The following is a 22,703-nucleotide window of genomic DNA, read 5'->3' as shown; positions in this document are numbered from 1 at the left end:
AAGTAAATTAGGGGAGCATGGGATATCTTACCTATTAGAGCTATGAATAAGGGGAAAATTTATGACATAATAAGAGATGTCTTTATAAGAAGCAAAATAGAAAATTTATTATACTAAATTAAAAAGGTTTTGTACAAACAAAACCAATGCAACAAAATTAGAAGAAAAGCAGAAAATTAAAGAAAACATTTATAGCAAGTATCTCTGTTAAAGGCTTCATTTCTTAAATATACGGAGAACTGAGTCAAATTTATAAGAATGCAAGTCATTTCCCAGTGGATAAATAGTCAAAGGATATGAATAGGCTGTTTTCAGAAGAAGAGTCATATGAAAAAAAGTTCTAAATCACTATTGATTAAAGGAAAGAAAATTAAAACAACTCTGAGATACCACCTCACACCTATCATATGACAGAAAAGAAAATGACAAATGTTGGAGATGTGGGATAATTGGGACACTAATACATTGTTTGTAGAATTGTGAAGTGATCTAACCATTCTGGTGAACAACTGGAACTATGCCCAAAGGGTAATAAAACTTTGGATACCCTTTGACCCAGAAATACCACTACTAGTCAAAAAGGAAAAAGATCGATATGTACAAAAGTATTTATAGTAGCTCTTTTTGTGGTGGCAAAAGAATCGGAAATTGAGTGAATTCCCATCAATTGGGGAATGGCTGAACAAGTTGTGGTATATGATTGTGATGGAATACTATTGTGCTTTAAGAAGTGACAAGCAGGATGGGAGAAAAGCAGGTGTCAGAAAAACCTGGAAAGACTTACATGAGCTGATGCAAAGTAAAGTGAGAAAACCAGGTAAACATTGTACCTATAACAGCAATATTGTAACAATGATCAACTGTGAATGACTTAGCTATTCTCAGCAATACAGTGACCCAAAACAATTCTGAAAGATTTATGATTTTATTAAAAATGATATTTACTTCTAGACAAAGAACTGATGGAGCCTGAATGCTAATCAAAGAACACCTTTTAACTTTTATTTCTCTGTCTGTTTTTTTTAAAATATATGTTTAATATGAAAATATATTTTGTGTGACTTTCTAAGTATAATCTATATCAAATTGTTTACCTTCTCAAGGAGAAGGGAAAGGGAAAGAATTTAGAATTCATTTTTTTTAAATGAGTGGTAAAAAAATTGTTTTTATATGTAATCAGAAAAAATATATAAATAATAATATTATAATATCAGCTATAACCATCATTAACTAATGCATTCTCTTATACTATTTGTTAAAATATGTCAGGGCCTACACAAAACAATATATGTTGCAAGTACTGTCAAAGTAAAGACCAGAGGAAAGGAGAAGTTGCCAAGGAATATTCCTAAGAACAAAATTTAATGCCATTATTGCAGAGGCAACTTGAGAAAACTACTAAAGACCTGTGGAAAGAAATTGAAAAATTACATAAATATTTATCTGGTATGTATAGCAACATAATCTTGAATAGAAGTGTTAAACACACAGCCTTTGTGACCTGCAACACTCTTGAGTGCAACCCCAACTAGATTAAAACATAATCATGTTTAGTGAAATGTGGTTTAGTGGCCCCTGTTTCTATTTGAGTTTGATACCATTGATCTTGAATGCGATATTGTTAGATTGGAAGTAACAAAAAAGAAATATGAAATAAAATCTGGAAAATAAATTTATATCAGAAAGTTTTAATACTTTTAATCAATAATTTATAGAGAAAACCAAAATTTAAAGCAATGTAAAGAGTGACAGCAATGCAAATATAATTTTTTTTAATTTAACTTCTATCAACAACTATCCTCCTTAGAATTGAGAAGCAAAGATATTACACATGAAAGAAAACCCACAAAGACTATCACAATGAAAATACAAGTTATACCAAATGTGAAACAGAAACAGGAAAGTTACATTCAAGAAAATGATGATCTCTAGATTCTCTACAAAACTGAAAAGTAGTGGGTCTAAAGAAAATCCAAAATTATTTACTAATACACTTCACATAAATTAGCAAAGCATTACCATTTTCCTGATATAAAAAATAGAACTTTTCCTTCTTTTTTCCCAATTCAATTAGACTAATATATTGGCATTTCAACAGAGTCCTCTGGGGACAAGGCTTCAACAAAAATCACTTAATCTCTTTAAACCTCAATTTCTTTCTTCTTTTTTTTTTAGTTTTGAGTTCCAAATTTTATCCCTCCTTCCCTCCCTCCCCTCTCCCCTCCCTAAGGTGATAAGCAATCAGATATGGATTATATGTGTGCAATTATGTAAAACATTACCATATTAGTCATTTTGTATATAAAATTTAAAAGTTTTTGCACAAACAAAACTAATGTAAACAGGATTACAAGGGAAGCAGAAAACTGGAAAATAATTTTTGAAACAAGCATCTCTGATAAAGGCCTCATTTCACAATTATATAGAGAATTGCATCAAATTTATAAAAAACACAAGTCATTCCCCAATTGCAAAATGGTCAAAGCATATGAACAGCAGTTTTCAGACACAGAAATCAAAGCTATCTATATTCATATGAAAAAGTTCTCTAGATCACTATTGATTAGAGAAATGCAAAATTAAAGCAACTCTGAGGTATCACCTCAAATCTATCAGAGTGGCAACTATAACAAAAAGGAAAATATTGGATGTTGGAATGGATGTGGGCAAACTTGGATGCTAATCCACTGTTGGTGGAGTTGTGAAAAGATCCAACCACTCTGGAGAGCAATTTGGAACTATGCCTGAAGGGCTATAGAACTGTGCATAACCTTTGATCCACCAATACCGATGCTAGGTTTATATCCCAAAGATATGTCCAAAAAGAGTGAAAGACGTTTTTCGTACAAAAATATTTATAGTAGCTTTTTTTGTGGTGACTAAGAATTGGAAATCAAAGGAATGGCCATCAACTGGAGAATGATTCAATAAGCTGTGGTACATGATGGTTATGGAAGATTATTGAGCTATAAGAAATGACAAGCAAGACGATTTCAGAAAGGTATGGAAAAACTTCTATGAACTGATGTATAGTGAAGTGAGCAGAATCAAGAGAATGCTGTGCACAGAGACAGCAATAACTTAACTATTCTCAACAATACAATGATCCAAGACAATCCCAAAGAACTAATGATGAAACATACTATCCACCTCCAAAGAAAGAACTGATATTGACTGAATACAGACTGAAGCATGCTATTTTTCACTTTCATTTTTTTCCTTTTGATTCTTTCCTTCTTAGCAGAAAACAACATATATTTATAACCAAAAAATGAGACCACTCCAAATAACAATCCATTGTTTTGTGTACTTTAAACAAAAAAATTATAACTTTTATCATCCCCAACATCTACAAATACTTAGTAACAAACAATATGTTGACTTAGAAATAAAAAGAGTATGGAAAAAGATGTAATCAATCTATAAGCATTAATTAGGTGCTTACTGTGTGCCAAGCACTATGCTAAGCACTGGGTATACAAAGAAGGGTCAAAGACAGTCCCTGCCTTTGAGGAACTTACAATTATTAAGAGAAGCAAGGAGCAAACAAATCATGTACAAACAAGTTATATAAAGGGTAAACAGAAAACAATCAACAAAGAGAAGGAACTAGAATTAAGAGGAAATGGGAAAGGCTTCCTATACAAGGTAGGATTATAGAACTTGAAAGAAGCCAGGGAAGCCAAGAAGTGAAGAAGAGGAGGAAGAACATTCTGGACATGGAAGTAAGTCAGAGAAAATGCACAGAGACAAAAGATGGAGTATCTTTTTTGTGGAACAGCCAGGCAGCCAGTGTCCCCGGATCAAAGAGTACATGGCAGAGTATAAACTATAAGAAGATTAGAAAGATAGGGGTGGGGTCAAGTTATAAAAGGCTTTGAATGTCAAACAGGAGATTTTGCATTTAATTCTGAAGGTAATAGGGAACCTTTGGAATTTTTTGAGTATGAGTGTTGGATCAGTGCTTTAAAAATAATTATTTTCTTGCTATTGAATGGAAGACAAATTAGAATAGGGAAAGACTTGTAGCAGGAAGATCATCCAGCAGGATATTACAATATTCTACTTGTAAGGTAATGAGAGCCTATACAGGAATGGTGTCAGGATCAGAAAAAAAATGGGGACCCATTCTAAAGGTAAAATTAACAGGCATTGACAACAGATTGGATTATGGGAGGGTAAGAGACAGTGGGAAGTCAAGGATGATAATAGAAGGTTGCAAGAGAGGGGCACTGAGAGGGTGCCTTTGAGAGTAGCAGGGAAATTTGGAAGGGGAGAGGATATAGTAAAAAAAGATAATGAGTTTAGCTTTAGGTCTGTTAAGTTTTAGATGTCTACTAGACATTCATTTTCAAGATGATTGAAAGGGAGGTGGAAATGAGAGACTGGAGATCAGCAAAGAACTTAGGGCTGGATAGGGAGGTTTAGATATCATCATCATAAGGAGAGTCCTATGGAGTAGCCACAGTTAGTGGGCGTGACCTGGATGAAGATCCAGCAAAGTAGACTGAAAAGGAGCAGTTACATAGGAAGAGAATCATGTGAGAGTGGTATTACAAAAACCTAGAAAAAAGAGAGTGACAAGGACAAGACATGGCCCTTTGGCTAGAATTATACATCAGTTTTCTAGTTTTTCTAAACTAATAGAAAACAAAGCCCTGTATTGCAAATAAATAATTTCAAGAATTCAATAAATAAACTGTACTAAAACTTCCTATTTTCACAGACACTGCTGTTTCCTACAACTGCCTAAATAAAACATTTACCCATAAAAATTTCAAAATAATGTTTATAATAGATAGGTGTTACCATGACAAATGCTTATAATCTCCAAGTTATGTAGGACGAAAAGCTTTCAAAATATAGAGACCTAGAAAAAGAAATTAAAATAATTTGGGGAAAGTATTAAGTGTATCTCATTTCCTTTATCCTGTCTGTTTCTTAAAGTTGTACTGAGGATGCTTTCAGTGAGACTTCAGAAGATGTGCTTACATCCCAGTACATTTATGTAGTTACAAAAATCAGTTATTTTATCCACCTATATTTAATACTCCCTAGAACATTAAAGTATAAAAGGATAACAGCATGATAGCAACTCATCTCAGAACCATTTTCTATCAGAACCCCACCAAAAAGGATGAGAACAAGATAACAATAGCAGAAGCAAAAATAAGTGTTATTTACATAGGATTTAAGATTTGCAAAGAATTTTACATAAATTATGTCCTTTGATGAGAAGAGGAAAGGAATGAATAGTTGTAGTCTATTTAAGACAGTGTTGTATGCATTGATTTAAGGTGCACTTGAGCACAACTGAAAAACACAGGTTACATGTAAATTATTGAGAACAATTGTAAAAATCAATAGAAAATGCCAGCCATTAAAAACATTTCCTACAGCATAATTTGAAAAGGTAAAATACATAAAGCAATGAGTCACCCAAAATCAGATCTCACTGCTAATTACAAAATTGTTGAAGCTTCCTCTTTCAAAAATATCAGTTAATCAGTTAAAGGACCCAATTGAAACACAATTATTTTACAGATTCCCATTTGACTAAAAAAAAAGTTACAGCAGCAACTTTTGGACCAGCATCCAAAATAAAATGGCAAGACTGATTACTTACTGTTAATAAAACTGTAATGAAAAATTGATTATTCACTAGTAGTTAAATGCTGTTTTCCACATGTCAGAAGAGGGCAGCCTATGAAGCAGAAAATATAAAATAACCCAGTGGAGCATCTGGTTTAATAAGGGAAAGAATGAGAAGCAAATTTTATAGTAATAGTCTACTGCCTGGGTCACTACAATGATGAGAGTAACTTCTTGATTGTCTTTGCCTCACATATAAAGCTGCCATGACCCGTATAATGTATAACTTGATGTTTCACTGTTAATCCCTATTTAACAAAGGGGGTTTTTTGTTGTTGTTTTTTTAAGAAAATCAGTCCTGTTTAACCTGAAGTAGTGAGGCCAGCATGATAATATTTTGTAAGATAAATGGTCCTGGGGGGCAGCTAGGTGGCACAGTGGATAAAGCACCAACCCTGGATTCAAGAGGACCTGAATTCAAATCTGGCCTCAGACAGTAGACACTTACTAGCTGTATGAGCCTGAGCAAAATCACTTAACCCTTATTGCCCCCCCCAAAAAAAAAGATGAATGGTTCTGACCTTTTTTTTTCCTATCAGCAGAATAGCCATGACTATAGGTACCTTCTCAAATTTAGTGGTCCCATTCTTTGTAGTTGATGTACCTTCCCACACATGTAGGGGTTAGGGTCTTGGTAAAGTCTACTGCCAAAACATGTTCTTCAAAATAGAAACTGGGGGGGAAAAGCATCTTTAACCAGTTCAATTACACATTTACTCTTACTGAAAAGCAATATGAACTTATAAAATAGGTAAGTCGAATGTTGCAGGAATTTAATAAATACATACATATTCAGTCATTTCTCAGTTGTGTCCAGTCTTTGTGACCCCCTTTGGAGTTTTCTTGGCAAAGATACTGGAGTGGTTTGCCATTTCCTTCTCCAGTTCATTTTACAGGTGAGGAAATTGAAGCAAACAGGATTAAGCAGCTTGCCAAGGGTCACATAGCTAATAAGTGTTTGAGGCAGGAGATGTATATGTGTGTGTAAATTTGTATATATGTATGTACATATGTACATGTGCATGTATACACATAATACCTTCTGACCTAACAGGAGACTAGGCCATCAACTTTCCTACTACTACCTCCTACTCCTTCCCTTCTCAATCACTATTAGCAATTCCTTTGTCATCCTCCAGATCTACTAGACACACAACATGGAATAATTTTGAATTTCGTCCTTTCATTCTTTCCCTATGTCTAGGTCAGTTTCTATAGATAATTCTTTTATATTATCTCAAAGATTTACTCCTCCCTCCCCCCCCCCCCCAACCCTCCATACTCAAAGCAAAGATTTAGATACTTTACTTATCTTTTACTTCAGTTACAGCATTTTCTTCTCCCATTCATTAGTATGTGGCTCTAGCAAAACTAATAGCTTTTTATATTTTGTTAGCTTTTCATTATCTCTTATAATGATGTTGTAAGTAAAGAGGACTTCTGAGTATTCGCACCTGACAAAACCAGCAGAAATTAAAACTTTTACTCAACATCCATTTTTAAAATATCCTTATCCATATACATAGATACATATATAGGCTACAGGACTTGGAAGCAGCTTTGCATTGGAATACTAACATAGTGATTCACATCCTATATCTGGATTCATTTTTCATAAACATCAGTTTAAATGGGATGACAGTTTTCTACTTCTTAATGGAAACTGACCAGCCTCCATTTGAAATCCAATGTTACAACGAAACATTGGTCTTACTATTATGCTGACAGGGAAACAGTCTATTAAAATGTGAAATCCATCTAAATATGCTTTTTAAAAAATGAAGTGCAGCATTTAGTTCTTCTGGCTCTGCTATCAATTAGGGTGATAAGAAGGCACTCAAAAGCTCCCTTTTCAATTAAGTTTTCTACCTTTTAACTGAAATGTTCCTGTCATTGAATACTGCATAGTGATTTTTTAAAAGGCTTCATCTTAGCAACCAAGTGATAACTTTCAAATCATCAAGAATTCAAACCGATTAAATCCTAACACTAATTACTTTTTTTTAAACAAAAGGCACTTGAAAGTGGTTTCATATACATATATCTGTATTTATGTATGTATATTTGTATTATATATAATGTGTATAAATATACATATACATGTATATATACATTTTTACACATACATATATATCCCATTAATATTCTTTATCTTTTTTCCCCAATTCAAAATTCTGTTGACAACTCATGCTCGGGCTCAAATCATCATTCAAATCATAATGAAGGCATAATTCCGATCTCTCTCTGTACATGCTAATTTCACTACCACCAGATGTAAAACCCACACAGAAATTCCTATAGAGTATTATTAGCTTGCAAGGAGCAGCATTAGAATGCATAAAGGTATCTACTCCAGCAAGTAAATATTTTGGTTTTAATTACATTATTACCTTGTTTTATGCTGCTAATTACTACAATTTATTGTATAATTGACTCTGAAAGAAAAATATTGCCACAGCAGTACTTTGGTCCTAAACTCAGCACAGTAGTGTATCAACAAGTTTACCTGACTTTACAGGTCTCTTTAGGATCTAGGAGAAATTTGTGCATATTTGTTATCAGTATCTAGCCAAAATAATGTTGTTTTATTTTTATTTGTTCACTCAAAAATCAAAAGCTTCCAGATTCTTTTTTTTTAATTTTGCCTTTTTTGTATTTATCATGGCCACTATTTGTTTAAATGTTGTACAAACTAATTATTTAAAATAATTTTTCTCCATTTTCCCTCCCCTATCACCACATAGGTAAAATATATATTATAGCTCTTTCTGATTTCTTTATAAGTCACCACTACAATGAACACACACTTTATATTAGTACCACAGAAAAGCACTATGACTAACCAGCCATCACTGGAAACATCATTGCAAGCTGCTAAAAAGATTCTGTATGAAGCAGAATCCTCATTAGTCAAAAAACCTTAAAGATCAAAAGGTCAAAGCCAACAAGTGAATATTAGAAATAACAAGAGATAGGCCCAGGGTGAAAACAAATGAGCTCATTCTTCAGACTCAGCAACCATTCATAAGCCACATGAATAGCCCACTTGAAGTTTGACTTCAGTCCAGACTTTCCAATGAAATAACGCCTTGTACTCACTCTGGGGCCATCCATTGTTCTTGCTATTATTTGTATCAAATTTTAAAGGTAATAAATACTTTCAGGGAAATCTATTAACTGAAGTTTAAAGCACAGTTTAACAGCATGCATTCACACACATTCTCCTTTTTAGTAACTGGTTTTAACATGTACTTCAACAATATGTACTTCAAAATAAACTGATTGTACACATATAGCTGGATGCAGGTGTACTTTTCTGGTGCCAGGATTTATCCTGGACTCCTTGGCCACATCAAAAGCAACTTAATCAGATCTAGTGATGACAATGATATCTTCCTAGATTAGAATAGAGTAATAACAAGTGAAGTTATATATTTCATGTATTTATATGTACTGTGATTCTTTGTGAAACTAAAAGTCAATTTCTGATAAGGTATAGTGCCATTAAAAATAAAAATAGTGAGAACATAGGTGCATGCATATGGGTTTTTTTTTTACCACTATTTCTACTTATTTTTATGAAGTGGGTATATATACCCTTTTTTTTTTTTTGGTCATTTGTCTTGAACTAATGTGCCCTCTAATGGTTAAAGTGGAAGAATTGCAACCATAAAAATAAAACAAGATGTTACAAGAAATGCATCTACTTAAAGGATACTTTCACTACCTTTAAGCCAAGAGTAGAGATTTGTTCAAAGAAAACCTAATAAGAATGAACATCTTGGAAGTTTTTGTATGCAATAGAGCAGGAAAAACTATATTAAGCAGACCATAATGAAATGTTTCAATTGTTAACAATAGTCTTCAATCCTGAAGAAGATGTGTTAAATCTTGTATGCACTAATGCTAAATATGGATTTTGTGTGTGTCCTATCAGTTCCAATATAGACTTGAAGAGTTCCCAAATTTAAGAAATGCATCCTTTTAAAATTCATTACTTCTACATATTCTCCTTTTTCACATATCTAATTCTGGAACAGAAGCATTTCAAAGAGAAAACAACTTCCACAAATACGTTAAGTAACCAATCTTCTAAGTTAGCAAGTTTTCCTTCATTTCATTCAAAGACTTTGTTCTCTCATTCTGTCTGCATAATAAAGAATTAAGTGGAGATTTGGCGATTATCCAGCTAACTAGACCAATATTGATAGCAAACCCAGAGAATTTAAACAGGGAAAGGCCAGTGGAGTAGGGAAAGGACACCTTGAATAGCCTAGTTTATCTATTTTTATTATATAAACTGAAGCTGTAAAATACAACTCATGTCTAATAAGAACCCAGTAAAAAGAGAAAACATATTTATTTAAATCCTACCATTTTAGAAAAATACATTTGTAAGGTTTTATGTATGGCTTTAATCAACTTCTTTCAAGGCTAGCAGGACAGAGGAAGGGGGTAGGGGAGGCTGCACCTATTAATTCTTTGGTATAAAGAACTCCCTTTGAGGAAAATCCCTTTACCAATATAGATCAGCAAATACTCTTCAAACCTTAGTCTTAGGCAGTTGCCTGAGGCAATAAGAAGTTAATGATTTGCCCAGAGACACACAGCCAATATGTAGACTGTGTAGCAAAGGCAGGACTTGAACCCAGGTCTCCCCGACCTCAAGACCATCTTTCTTACTTAGTTACTACACCACCTCTCAAATCTTATAATCAAAATTATAATTGCTTTTAGGTTTCTATAATATTGTTTAACCTTACTGAAGCAGAGGGGGGAATATCTTAGTTTTACTTCCTAGAAACTTTAAAATAACTAAAGGTAGACTAATTTTTTTAATTAGTAGGAATACATACTATATCTATAATTTTGAAAATCCTTTATTACTGTTATTTTTTAAAAGTATGATTTCCCAGTTGAATAAGAGTAAGGATTCTTTTCCCCCATTTTACATGAGTTGACATGCCAAATATCATACAAATCAGTGGTAGAATCAGGACTACAATTTAGACTGATTTATGTGGTCTACCAGGCTAGTAGATACCTCTGTTACATGAAGGCATTGTTTTAGGCAGAATAAGAATGATATTTTTCTCATTTAGATTTCTGTCTCTTTAGGCAAAGTAGTAAATATGTGTACTACAGGAAACCTAAATGAACTAAATATATTTCAAATATGTTCCCTTTCAGTTAAAACAAAATTTTAATAGAGAATGAGTAATGAAATAGATAGTAAATATACTAATCACTTTGAAGCAAATGACTAAACTTTGTATGTACATACATTCTTATATGCATACATATATACATGGGTATATATATACTTGTATATATGTATACACACATATATCTACACATACCTGTATGTGTGTGTGTATATACAGGTGAGCCAGTCAATAAGTATGTATCCAATGCCTACTCTGTGCCAAGTACTGTGATAAGTACTTAGAATACAAAAAAAAAAAAAGGCAAGAGAGTACCTTCTCTCAAGGATCTCACAGTTAACATGCAAACCACTGTGCAAACAAGGTAGAGACAAGTTAAATTGGAGATAATTAAGCTTATCCATACAAATGCATAATGAAATCTAGGAAATAGATATTTGCAATATTGCATGTCTTCCTTTAAAAAGTAGGTAGATAGGGGCAGCTAGGTGGCACAATGGATAAAACACTGGTACTAGATTCAGGAGGATGTGAGTTCAAATCCCGCCTCAGACACTTGACACACTTACTAGCTATGTGACCCTGGGCAAGTCATTTAACCCTCATTGTCCTGCAAAAAAACAAAAACAAAAACAAAAAAGTAGCTAGATAACATGAAGATAGCTTATGACTATGGGGGAAAGCCCTTGGTATAGTTGTGTTTAGTTGAATATCTTGCCAAGCTTTCTTCAGACTGTTTATACCCTCAAGTGCTTCTGCCTTTATGAGATAATACAGCCCATAATCTTATCTTCCATCAACTCTTTTGATAGGAATTACAAGTGAATTTGCATTCTAATCTGGTGTTGCCTTTGGCAGATTTGTCAGTCCATTTGTTAAGCAAGATAGATGTTTGCTGACTAAGTCATTTTTTGGACTCTTTCATTCTTCTTCATGTGGCCACAAAAGTAGTTTTACAGTGTTTAAACTTTTCAATGTCATTTATGTTGCCCATTTGTCATTTTTAAATGCTTCATAATTTTATGTATATTTAATTTTTATAATTTTGAAATGTATTTGCTTAAGTAGCTAACAATTAAGTGGTATGAATTATATGCCATTTCTTTTTCTCATTTTGTTCTTAGTTTGTTCATTTGTTGTACTAATTCTAATCTTACCTCTGTTTAATGTTCTTACTATACTCAAATAGTTGACTCAGTGATCATACAGTCTTTTCCTTTTTTGTTAAAATATAATTCTTTGTGGTATTATTTGGTGTTTACTATGTCAAGTTACTACCAACACCTGAGTTGCTTGAGAACTCTATTTTTTATTTAGTCTGTTTTGGCATTATATATGTACATATACCATCCACTTCTTTTAAATTCTCAATTTTGCTAACAAATAATTATGTATAGTAGTTTCTGCCACTTATGTTTATTTCTTTTCTGTTTGTTGTAAATTATCTTTATTCATTATTTATTTTGGACATTTGATCTTCCTTTTTTTTTTCTTGATCAAGTTAGCTAATGGTTTATAGATTTTATTAGTCTTTTTATCAGCTGTTGTGTTTATCAGTGCTATCATATTTTTATCATAAATTTTCCTTCTTTCTCATAATTTTTAAGATTTCTTTTGTGCTTATTTTAGAATGTCCCAGTACAACCTTAGATTAAACCTATTTCAATCTCACCCACAGCTCAATGGTGTATGATTGAGAGACAAGCTGAACCAAGGTTCTTCAGTGCAACAAGAGAAACCCTTTGACCTTAACCACTTCCAACTTTGGTCCACATAGCCATAAACAAATCTCTTCTTCCCACTCCAGCCCCCAATAACATGAAACAATGACCATATCTGCATATTAATCAAATCCACCACCAGGAGCTACCTCATTCTTCTTCCCTTTGCTTCCCAGGCAAGCCTTGGTTTGATCATGATAAGATTATTCTATCAGAACCACATAAAATACAGGAACTAAGGAATTCTGTTTAAGTATCAAGATTTTTCCTTGTTGCTGGTGCCCAATACCCATTTCACTAATTTTGCTATGTTCCTGATCCCTGCTGCAGAATACCTCTCTGGACTCTGGACTTATTTCCTATTTTGACCTACTAGATTTGTCTAATCATTGGAACTTTGCCTTAACTTTTCCCAAGAGCCTACATTCCTTGGGACTACTTCACCAAACCCCAGAAACCTCTTCATTCAAGAAAATCTCTATAGACCTGGAACCCACACCTCAGAAGTACCCTCTGCCCCATTTCTTTTTCTTTTTTTTCTTTTTTTTGGTGAGGCAGTTGGGGTTAAGTGACTTGTCCAGGGTCACATAGCTAGTGTCAAATGTCTGAGGCCGCATTTGAACTCAGGAACTCCTGATTCCAGGGCCAGTGCTCTAACCACTGTGCCACCTAGGTGCCCCCTACTCTGCCCCATTTCTAAATGATCTAATGTGTTTTCCAGATATTGCTGGTTGTTTATTTTAGTCTATACATGATTTCATTGGTAGAGAGAACTCCTTATATGGTAACTCTCTGTGTCAAAACTCTCTCCACCTATTCAGATCAGCAATATAGCTATGAATTATATATCGTTTTATAGACTTGCCTGGAATATTAAGAAGTTAAGTGTCTTTCATGTGGTTACATTATTATGTGTCAGAAACAGGAACATATAGCATTGCATTGAAGGTGAGGCTGAAGTAGGCCTAGTTTCAAGTTGCACTGGGATTTCCAAAACAAGTACAAAAGAAGTAATTTTGAAAAGTATGAGGAAGAGAAACTTTAAAATAAAAATTGTCACACTGATAAACCCAAGAAGTATTTTTAAAAAATAATAAAATTGACATGGGACAGCTAGGTGACACATTAAATAGAGTACCTGGCCTGAAGCCAAGAAGATTCATTTTCCTGAGTTCAAATCTGGTTTCAGACACTTAGTAGCTATGTGACCCTTGAGCAAATCACTTAACCCTGTTTGCCTCTATTTCTTCAATTGTAAAATAAGATGAAGAAGGAAATGGCAAACTAATCCAGTATCTTTGGAAAGAAACCCCAAATGGGTTCACAAAAAGTCAGACATAACTGAAAGGACTGAATAACAAAATGTTACAAAGCATTACCTAAACTGTTCAAAAAAAAGAAAGAAAGAAAGAAATCAAATGTCCAAAATAAACCCAGATCTTCCAGTCATTTGCGAAATCTTATCATTTCCATCTCCAGATTATATCTCTTATATGGTCCTTTTTATCTACTCACACTTCCATCACATACTCTAGTTCAGGCCTTTATCACATATCATTTAGATTAATAATATTAATAATAATAATAATAATAATACCATTTATATAGCACTTATACTTACTATGTCCCAGATACTGTACTAAACCCTTTACAAATATTATCTCATTTTATCTTCTCAACAACCCTTGGAGGTAGATGCTATTAATACCCTCATTTTCCAGATAATAAAAGTTAGGTAAACAGAGGTTAAGTGACTTTTCCCAGGACACATGACTATTGTCTTATTGTAATAACATCTTATTTAATCTCTCTACAGTAAGCTTCTCCCCACTCTATTCCATCCTCCAAAGCTTAGCATAGTGCCCAATATATAATAACAGCTGCTAAAGTGATTTTTCTAAAGCATAGGCACAACTCTGTCACTCCAATATTCAGTAAACTTTAGTGGCTCCCTTTTACCTCCTAGGATCAAATATAAACTCCCATGTTTAGTATTTAAAGCTCTTCACAACCTGGCCCCTACCTACTTCTCTAGTTTTCTTATACATTGCTCCCTCCATACACTTATGGTTAAGCCATACTGGTCTACTTGTTGATCTTCATATACAATACTCATCTCCTGACTGTGCCTTTTCAATAGTTGCCTCTTGTGCCTAGAATGCTCTCACTCCATATCCTGTGCCCCTTGAGATCCCTGATATTCTTCAAGAACTAGATCAAGGGGCAGCTAGGTAGCGCAGGGGATAGAGCACTGGCCCTGGATTCAGGAGGACCTGAGTTCAAATCCAGCCTCAGACACTTAACATTTACTGGCTGTGTGACCCTGGGCAAGTCACTTAACCCCAATTGCCTCACTAAAAAAAAAAAATAGATCAAGCACTACTTTTTACATAAGGACTTTCCTTATATAAGGACTCCCTCTCCCCCCACTCCCACCCCTGCCCCAAGTACTGCTATCTTCCCATTCAAGTTTACCTGGCTTCTGTTTTGTATGCATATTATATATGCCAATTATATATATATATATATAATATGTACATGTTGTCCCTCCCATTGTAATGTGATCTTCTTGAGGGCAGGGACTGTTTTGCTTTTTTTCCTTTGTATATCTTAATGCTTAATATGGTTCCTGATGCATAATAAATCCTTGTTGACTAAGTTATTGATTACTGACACTCTCTATTATGCCATGCTTCCTCCTATGGTTGATTCATTTAGGATTTTTTTTTTATAATGCAACCATGTGCTACTCTAGTTCAATGCTCAGTGGACAACCAGGGCTTGAGGTGAGGAATACAGAGATTTGATTTTGCTCCATTTCTTTAGAGTGAATGAAAGCCCTCCTGTCATTCACAGACCCTCCTGCCTCACTTCCTTCTTTTCTGTTTCAAAATACATCTTCCTGTTCTCCCCACTTTAAGTAAAGTGGGTCAGAATCAATCTAAGGGTATAAGTAGAGGAAGAAGATGTAACGATTGGAATGACGCCACCTGCTGGATACTTACTGTAGAAGAGTTCTGCCCATGAAGCGAAGGTCTTTGAGGGCAAGACCAGGAGTCTTTTCTTTGGCGAGGAGGAAGTGACGCAGACTAGTGGGAGGAGGAAGGAAGAGATTGGCGCTCGGTCTGGCTCTCTTTCCTCTGGACTCTGGTGGAGAAGGGAGCTAGAAATGTGCTCTCCCTTTAATAGATAGGAATCTAGGCCTTTCTCTCTCTCTTTACCAAATTCTTATTCTCCTTAATAAATGCTTAAAAGTCTAACTCTTGCTAAAGCTTGTAATTGATTGGCGACCACTCATTAGATATTTTAGACAGACTAGCTAGAATTTTAACCCTTAACAGATGGCTGACCACGAAGAGGAAAGCTAACCCTCAGTCTTCTTCTGATCTTCTGGTTGGGTAAGAAATTTCCCCTCCCTCTCCCTTTAACTGCTAAGTACTGGTGTACTGGCTGTGTTTTCCTTTAAATTTTTTCGAATGGACCTTTTAAACTCCCTAATTATCCTATTTTTGATTTTAGTCTGTTTAACCAGACAAATGGGAGATAAGATCATGTTAATGCTTTGTTTTTGTGGATTTTCTATTTTTCTTTTTATTTTTGTTAAAAGAGCCAGCAACTTACTCACACAAGGAAATATCTCTCCCTCTCCCAACCATGCTTTTTCAGAGAAACCTGAAGAGATTCCCGCAGCTTTTCCCAGTTCTAACACTAATTGTTGCTCTAATTTTGCATGCCTGGAGGCAAAGACCCACCCTCTAGAAGCTTTTAATCCCCTAGCACCTGGAGGCAAAGTGGGGGAAGAGGAATCCAGGCCTGAGTTCAAAATCAAGTCTGATTCAAATTGCGCTGGTCCCTCCCCCCCTCTCCAGACTCCACCCTCTACTCCTCCCATGGCCAAGCCCATTGCTTCCCCGGCCTGGGAAGTCCAGAGATCTAATGCTCATGCGCAACTTTCTCTAACTACATTTGCAGCTTCAGGCTCAGCCCTTCCCCAGCCTGGCTGTGCTTCTGAGACAACTTTAGAAAACCCTTTAAATTCCAGATATGCTCGTTTTGTTCATAATTTTGCTAACCTGCTTTTGTCTTTAATTAGTAATCTTATAAAGCACTTGTATGGTGAAAAACCCGACAGACAATATAGAGGGGTTAAAGAAGAAAAACTTAAGCTGAATAAGAATGACAATCAACATAGTTCAAGACTCTGCTTCTTTTGCCATGGAAGGGTATATATTTTACAGAAATGTAGAAGTAAGCAGCAAGGTATTGATATGAGTATTGGGGATTTTAGATATTGGAATCAAGAGTGTTCTGAATTCACTCAGATTATTAATGTCAGTTCAGAGGTTACATAGGATTTCTATGCTATTACATATACATTTTGGAATTAATGGTATAGGTTTATTTTCATAGAGATTTTCATGCTTTTGAGATTGTGTCTTATACTTAGTTTTTAAAACAAGGAGAATATTTGTAAAAGCTTTTTATAGTCATGTGATCAAGTTTATATTTTATAAGACTCTTATTAATATTAAATTCATATTCATTTAGATTTCCCTAGTTTGAATTTCATTGTCTTTTATTATTCCACATGTATTTTCTTCTATTCATTCATCTATCTAATTTTGAGAGATGGTTTTGATTTCATAATACAATGTTAATTCTAGGAGTATTGTGCTCCCATATTCTGAGTTGTTTGTTTTTGTTATTTTTTTTTTCCTCAACTGATTATTTGATCAAACTCTTTAAAGCATTTCCCTGGCAAATTGGTTGCCATGGCAAGTGTAAATTGATTCTAGAAGTATTATTTTTGATAAGCATATTCCCCCCCCCAAAAAAAAAGAGGGGAACATTTGTAAAAGTTTTCTTTTTTCAAAAAAAAAAGTTCTTTGAGATTCTGTTGTGCTTTAACTTGTATTTAAGTATGTTCTGATTTTTCACAAAAGTAATTGTATACTAAGTAAAAAAAAAGGGTATTATTTGAAATTGTTGCATAATTATATATTATATTCTGAGTCAAGATGTATTCACATTTTTTGCAATCATTTATTATCCTCAATTTTTAAATCCATATGAGACTTGGATTATGGGAACTTATCATTTAAGACATTAATTGCCTTTATTCTGAGTTATTAGATGCCAGTTGGCCAAGATGCCATCCAATCACAAGAGGAATACATACAAGAGCAGACACTGAACTGTCACATGAGGGGAGACATGCATGAAGTCAAGGTATGGCCGAGGGAACGGCTTTTGACAAATGTTGAGGTTGGATTCTCTTGGTTTAATATTTTATTTTATTTTTCCCCACAATATTGTACAGATGGCTGGAAGTATTGATCCCACCCATCTCACTTCTACACCTGGCTTCTATGCTCCCTCCTATATGCCTGATGCCATGGACATCTCAATCCCATGCATCTGATTAAGTCTGACTCAGTTTCTTCCAATATGTTCGGTGGCATGGACATATATTCCATCCACCTATTTTAAGCCTGGCATACTGTATGGGCAGTACATATTGCTCAAGTGTGGGAATGCTCATATCCCATCATTTCTCTGTTCTTTTATGGTAACCCCCATAATTATCTCAGGTGTCATGATAAATAACAGTGTTGAATTTGGCCTTGACACCTGTTACCAATTATATTAGATTTTCTAATTTCTCATAATGGCATGAGGATAATTAGGCAGATGATGCAAAAAGTGATGAAACAAAGATAAAAATTATTTTTAAAAATTAATATCGCAGCAATTGTCTTCTCAATTACCCTCCATAAGGGGGGACTATAGTAATATTATAATTTTAAAGAATGTTTCAATTTTTGTTTTATTATATGTTTCATGTGTAACAACTAAGATTCTGAATTCCCTTAGACATGTTTTTGAGAACTTTCATTGTTTGATTTGATTATTGACAAAGCTATTTTAAAGTTGTGTTAAGCTCAATTTTGTAGGAAATTTTCCTGGCTGATTACCAGCATCCACACATCAACCCCTGAAAAGACTTCCATTCCACGACTACACCTAGAGGACATCTGAGAAAAGACTTTCAGAGACTTTAAATGAACAGTTTTGATTTGTTGTTTTTGTTGTTTTTTCTCTTTCTGTTATAATATACACCATCTGTAACATGTATTCTCTGCAGAGGCCCTCCCTTTGCAAGACTAATGTCAAAGTGTCGATTCATGAGGACAAAAAAAAAAAATCGCCCCTCTGGACAAAACTTTCCTCTCTTCCTTTTCTATATTGTTGTTCACATATTATCAGTTAGCAATAGTTATTATATTGTTTTTACTGTTCCGTCAAGGAAACATTTTGTTTCTTGAGGAACAACAGGGGGGACTGTAACGATTGGAATGACGCCACCTGCTGGATACTTACTGTAGAAGAGTTCTGCCCATGAAGCGAAGGTCTTTGAGGGCAAGACCAGGAGTCTTTTCTTTGGCGAGGAGGAAGTGACGCAGACTAGTGGGAGGAGGAAGGAAGAGACTGGCGCTCGGTCTGGCTCTCTTTCCTCTGGACTCTGGTGGAGAAGGGAGCTAGAAATGTGCTCTCCCTTTAATAGATAGGAATCTAGGCCTTTCTCTCTCTCTTTACCAAATTCTTATTCTCCTTAATAAATGCTTAAAAGTCTAACTCTTGCTAAAGCTTGTAATTGATTGGCGACCACTCATTAGATATTTTAGACAGACTAGCTAGAATTTTAACCCTTAACAAAGATAAACTTTCCAGTTCCTTCCCTCCACCCCAGTACCTGCAACCTGTATGTGTATTCATGGAATTAACACTATATTGACAGGACCACATTTTGTTATCCATTACATTCTACATTCTTCTCTACACAACATTCGACCTGAATTTTTCAAATTCAGAAAAAGACAGAGCTAACAGAATCCTCTAACTACATGACATTTGTTGCAAGTTACAATGAAGTTTGAAATTTAACAATCTATTTGCTCTTTTTATCGATACTATGTCAAAGTACTTGCAGCCAGAAATACTTTTTTCTTTCATTTTTAATGTTATGAGCATTACATTGTCCTCAGGAAAAAAAGCAAATTAATGTAGAGGTGAATAAATTGCTATACTTTAAACAGTAAAAATTCATCCAACCTAGAGATTTCTCTAAGTTTCAAGAGATGAGACTGGGATTTTTTCCCTATTCAATAAAGTTAAATTAAAATTCATTAAATGGGACTCTCTTAGTTTGAATCTCTTATCATTAATTTTCTAAACATAAAACGGGTTTCCAGTTTGATTATGTGATTTTTCTCACAAATAGAAATATTGTTAGCATATATTTTCATCTTTAAATTAATTATATTTGTCTTCTGTTATTAAATCACATGGCTATTTGTATGTATCAAATATGCTCTGGACTAACTGTACCAGGGTTAAACCATCTATATCACTCCCACCTCAGTGAATGGGGTATTTCTTAACTAATGCTATTAGTTCAAGTCCCAACAGATTATGTTTCCCCAATAAGTCATCAATAAGTGACTAGTGCCCCAGTTCTATTTAACCACTTTACATCAATTAGTTTTTACAAAGGAATGTTTATTTCAAAGATATAGCAAGGGGAAAAATAAAAGTATTCCCTCTCCCAACATCTCTGAGAAATATTCTCCCCTATACCTCCATTTGTGGGGAGAATGGGCTCATTCTTAGCCCAGTTTCTACTAGGTGGGTGTGTCAAGATAATGGAATGTGATAGATGAGATTTAGCAGATACTCAGGGGCCCACCTGGAGATTACTAGATTGTAAGCACATCTGGCTGGTACTTCAGGGTACTTAAGAAGGCATAGTACTTAAGAAGCTAAAAACTTTGAACTTTACATCGAGACCACCTTCAGGTCCAGTGAACCAATGAATTTGAATGACACTAGCCAATCAGCTTGAAGAACCTCCCATTTCTGGGAGGGGAACATGAAGGAGGAAGCAGACACTGGGGAGAGTTTTCTTCCTCTTTTGGCTGGAGAGATTGGCGTGGTGGCAGGACTTCACAGGGGAGTTTAGGAAGGCAAGGATTTCAGGCTATAAGAAATCTGTTCTCAATCTTTCTCTTTCTTTTACTATTTTTCAATAAACCCTTAAAAAAACCTAAACTCATTTAGCAGTGATTTTAGTCAGTTTTCCCCCCAAAACTGGGGGACAGATTAGAACCCACATTTAGAATTTTAAATTACACATGGGTCAAAAGTCACAAAGGCAAACAGAGATTAAGTGACTTCTCAGGATGATAACAGCTTGCAAGTCTCTGAGGTCAGATTTGAATTCAGGTCTTCCTTGACTTCAGGTCCAGTGTTTTCTACACTACACTAATTCTTCTAAAAGAAGGCTCCCCAGCCTACTCTGTACTCCCCATATGAGGAATAACATCAGAGGGGCTTTATGCATGTGCCAGTCCCCCATTACACATAAAACTCAATACAGATAGATTTCAGTGATAAAAGGAGAGAGAACAATTAATAATTGTTGCATGGTATTATAAGACTGCAAGTCATGAAATATTAGTTTCCAAAGAAATGAAGTTGAAGATCAACCCAAAGAGTGATGGAAAGATATGCAAGAGGAGTGAGCAGTCTATAACCCATTAAAGAATTTTGAAGAACTGAATAATAGCATCAGAGAAATATGTGACTAGAGGGGGAAAATGGTAGCCTAGTTACATATTGAGTACAAGGAATAACCAGTATATTCAACCGCTATCCACATAAATGTGAAAATAGTATAAAGATGGTGAAGATGGCAATATTTTGCATGACTATATATATATATATGTATATATGTATGTATGCATATGTATGTATATATGTGTGTGTACACACACACACACACACACACACACACACATATATATATATATATAGTTGGTATTGTATTTCATGCCTCCTCACTGGGTGAGGGAGAGTAGCGGTTGGGAAATAATTTGGAACTGAAAATTAAAATTTACAGTAAAATTCTTAAAACAATATGAAAGATGCCAAAATTTTGGGTGGAGTCCCTGTAGCAAATTTTGGGGAGGAAATAGACAAAAGTTACATGGGTTGAGTAGGCATGAGTAAGTTCTGTGTGATCTGCATCGCTGAAAGGAATACTCAGGTTGATATCACAGATCTTTGCAATATTAGAGTTCTTCCTTAAAGAAGGAAGTGTATAACATGAAAATAGTTTACAACTGTGAAAAGGTATAGGGATTATTCTCATCCACAGAGAATTTAATCTTAAATATAATTTACAACATAATAGCTTGATTGTTGCAATGACTTAAGGGGGGTGGTAGGAGAATACAGGGATCCTACAGAGAACAAGAAAGTGTATAAGATACAAGAGAGGGGAAATAATTGTTACATTTATGATTCTTTCAATTTGGATTATGGGACAATGACAATATGACCTCTTCAGTTTTCAGACAGCATGATGTATAATAAGGCTCTGAATAAAAGTATTATCAATAGTGTTTGCAATTTAATTGGCTACCTTTGAAGCTAATAGGCATTCTCCAGTTTCTAACTTTGACTCCCAGCTGTAGTTTTAGAAAAGCAGCACTTTGTTTGTCCAGCTGTTTAACCTTCTCTTGTGTTTCCAGATTCTCCGGGGGACTTTACACAGACCTTTTACTATAGCTGAGAGATATTCTCACTCAGGAGAAATCAATCTTATAAGTTTCAGAGCACCAAGTGTGTTAGGTATCCAGAAGATTGTGTGTTTATCTAACAACCTGCCTGTACTATGCCTGTACCCTATTATAATTCATTTGATATAAAGATGAACATCACTATCATCAACAAGCTGAATTTAGTAAGTGCTCTTAGTAAATTCACTTAATAAAACCAGTCTCTTGTACCCATTCCATTTCAAAGGAGCAACATTGATCATGATAAATTCCTCAAAGGATGGTAAAGAAAGGCTATCTGAAACATGTTTTGATGAATGGAAGAATGCCATTTTCATAGATATCATGTGCCCCAACAACAAAATGGCATCATTAATGTACTAAGGTGAGTTATTTCACTCGCTGAAGAAACACTCCAGTAAATCCAGGTATGAGACAGACACTGTCCTAGGAACTAGGGAGACAAAGGTGAAGAGTAAAACAATTGATACTTAAGTAGCTGCTCCAGAAGATTGTTGTTGTTCAGTAATGCCTGACTCTTTGTG

Source organism: Dromiciops gliroides, chromosome 4 (genome assembly GCF_019393635.1).
Source record: "Dromiciops gliroides isolate mDroGli1 chromosome 4, mDroGli1.pri, whole genome shotgun sequence".
Lineage (NCBI taxonomy): Eukaryota > Metazoa > Chordata > Mammalia > Microbiotheria > Microbiotheriidae > Dromiciops > Dromiciops gliroides.
The sequence above is the reverse complement of the archived record's forward strand: the minus strand, read 5'-3'. Positions refer to the sequence as shown.